Genomic DNA, 3,553 nt, shown 5'->3' on the forward strand with positions numbered 1-3,553 from the left:
CGTCTACCTGCGGAAGTGAGCACAGGTGTCAGAAATATCCCCACGTTTAATTTTTCCACCAAAAATATGTAAGAGTAGAACGGTAAGTTAAAAGATAAAAAATAAACACTCAAATATTATGTTATCTGAGAACAAGTTGCGTCCAAAAGTCACTCATTTACTATACTTTATAATACTGAACCTTAAACACGACCTTATTTTAATCTAAAACAGACAACAATTTTAAATGGCAAATCGAAATTAGACCGCCTGGAGTAGCAAATATTTTTTTCTATCGTGTTTTGAAAACAAAAAAAATTTGAGGGTGTCAAAAAAAGTTATCATCAAAAAACTATTGTAACGGGGCAGCGAAGAGCCCTTATATCAGAGTAATATCGGACAAATACTTCCCAGTCGAACTGAAAAAAATGTGAACAGTTGTATTCCTTTTGACCGAACTGCGATCCCTAATGACCATACTTCACTTTTCATAGATTTATACATCAATTTATATACTTCCGAAGCACTTCCAACTTATTTCAAAATGTTCAACGCTGATTTCCTTATATCTTTCTTATATTTATTACAATCTGTTTTAGTTGACATTGCATCGCAAAAACATTTTCCTTCACAACAAATGAAAAGTACTTTAATAAGTTGAAACGAAACAGCTGAAGGAATAATCGTTAAAATGTTTAAAATTTAGAAAAATCCTTATTTAGAATAAAATTACTTCTTTTTCAGTTTTCAAAACTTTTAAGAAATGACCTTACATTATAAACTTTAGATAGTTGAATCCAATTTTTTAGAAAAATGTAAAGAATTCACAAATGGTATGATTGAAATAAAAATAATAGAAGACGATTTCGTCAAAAAACGTCAAAACTATTTCTGAGTTGAAGCTCGTTTTTGTCTTTGTCTGATTTTAGTTTGAATTAAACGATGGATCAATTCATCAGAATGAGAACTCTGTTATAGAACAAACAAAAAGTTTCATTTGGAAGAAAACTTAAGTTTTCAATTTAAATCGTGAGAATCATATTTTTATGTGATTTTAATATTAATATCATTGCAGCTGAACGCATTTCCTTCAAGATATGGTACTCTGAAAAAACAAAAAGGGGCATTTCAATGAAAATTAATGACTAAAAATCAGAAAAATTTTGATTAATGACATACAAAAAGCACTTGCATGGGTGTTTTCAATATGTTTTCAATGACCTATTTTGCTAGTTTTTATGTTCTTATCAATATTTTAGCCTAGGGCATTATTCTATTAGCCGACATTTTGAGAATGAAGTACGTAAAATATAAGTTTATAAGGATCAATAATAAAACAAGGACAATTTTTACGATAAGTTAACTTTTGATATAAGTAGGAGTATCTTTTCTCTGTCTAAGTTTATTCTGTGAATTCCACTAAAGCAAGAATACCTTTCTGTTTATTTACACTTAATGGAAAAAAAGGCTCAAAAACATTTCGTAATATCTTTTGACTTTTTTGATATGAATTCGAAAATCAACTGTGGAATTCATGTTTCCCTTTAATCTACAAACAATTTCAGTTGGAGTCAGGCAATATGAAGATGCAAAGAAATTTGAAATTTTTTCTAGGGAAGGAAAAATAATACGATTGCAAGATTTCTCGATTCTTTTCCAGTTCTCTGCATTGTTAAGGTAACTCAAAAACCTGTTTTAACGTTACTCGAACAATTTTGATAACATCAATGTTTCTGCATGGATCAATTCGTTTAATTTTTAAATTCTATGAATGATTTGCAAAGCTCAGAATAAATGGCTCAATTTTTTTCCTTGCTGAAAAATGGAAAGGAAATAACTTTTCGCAAATTTTCCCACGCTTACCGCGACTGTCTTGAGATTGTTTTTGTTCTAATTTCAATTAAACGAAATTGTCGGTTCTTTATCAAATTTGTCTAATAATTCAAATAAAGAATCGATCTTCTGTGCAATTAGTTTTTCAGCAACAGACTAAAATGTGTTTCTGTATGAATATTTGGAAACCATGTGATCATATCGAGCCAGCGCATATTTTACACAGCTTGAAAAAGTTGGTCTCTTTTTTTCCCTTCGATTCCATGAATTTATCTTGACTCAAAGAGCCCTACTAGTTGGAATATGACATGGGACCGATTTTCTTTTTTATTTGTTCTCACCTGATCTCACAAATAACGCCACTGTTGATGTAAAGTAAAAACCTTGTCTCTCAGGTTCCTGAATTTTTTTCAAAAATTAGATCATATTTTCACCAGTTTATTCTATCTGATTCCACAAAATGCTAAATTCAATTTCATGGGCTTGAACTGCTCACCGATCGAGTGGGCTTCAATTCTGCAAAAAGGTTCAAAAGCTCAAGAAGAATAAATGTTTTTTTTTCCAATTGGTAGGGTGTTAGGTCGATACGTTACATTTCCAGTCAAAATTGCTATGGGTTTTTCCCCGATCATGACGTTAGAGATCTATGTCTTAAATGAGTTTTGCGTTGCAGAGAAAACTCCTGCACTAAAAATATTGCTTTTAATTGTTCAATGAAAATCGCATTAGAAGCATTTGCTTTTTAGCCAATCGTGTTGTTGTTGTTATCAGAACAGCTCATTAGATATTTTTTTTGCGTCAAACATAAGCGCTTACCTAGAAAATATTTGTACAAATATGTCAAACTTGGCACTTCATCATCAAGGGAACCCAAATTTGGTACTGTTTCACTGAATTAAACAATTATTTGTTGGTTTAACCGAAAAAATTAAACTGACCAAGTTATATTCACAAAATGAAAGGTCACCGTATTATAATTTTGCATGGAAACAGTTTTTTCCAAGCGTTTCCCTGCTAAATTTGTACAATATCCATCTAAAGCAGTATCTTGAAGTTTGCCGATAATTTGCAGCCGATTTATATAAATTACGCGTGTCAGTTTTTGTGGGTATTGTTACCTGCAATTATACGATGCGATGTGCCTTAGGGCCTTGAATTTTTTCAAACACGGATTGCACGTTAGATTTTTTTTTAGTTTTTGTTCAATGGAATCCAGGTTAAGAAGGCAGCCCTTCTCTTCTCGCATAGTTACAAGGATCTTTTATTATTCATAAACGTTTATTAATCAGATTTACTCTGTAAGTTAGAATGAAATGGCTATATAATGCCATGACCAGTATACTTGAAATAATATAAAACATTATGAGAATGTCATGTTCCATGACTGCTTTACCCTTCGGAGCAGCTCCGGGTTATTAATACAGTAAAACAGCCCTATTTCATATTATTTCGCATGCTGTTTTTTCTAGTCTGGTTAGAATACGATCATGCCACGTCTTAGCCTGTTCAAACATTACGTGGCCAATGTTCGAAAATGCAAATTTCAATAAAATTTTGCGTTTTGAGGAAACAAAGCAACTTTGAGCATGCAATTAGTCTCAAAACTTTTTGCCCGAATTTTGGTTAGAAGTTAATTGAGACCAAATTCGAAGACTCAATTGTTCGTGTTTAAACTAGATTTTTTGGACATTGGCCACGTAATGGACTAAGAACCATTTCAGAAAGAAAAAACTCTGAGCAG

This window comes from Convolutriloba macropyga, chromosome 8 (assembly GCF_964194025.1).
Source record: "Convolutriloba macropyga chromosome 8, txConMacr16.3, whole genome shotgun sequence".
Lineage (NCBI taxonomy): Eukaryota > Metazoa > Xenacoelomorpha > Acoela > Convolutidae > Convolutriloba > Convolutriloba macropyga.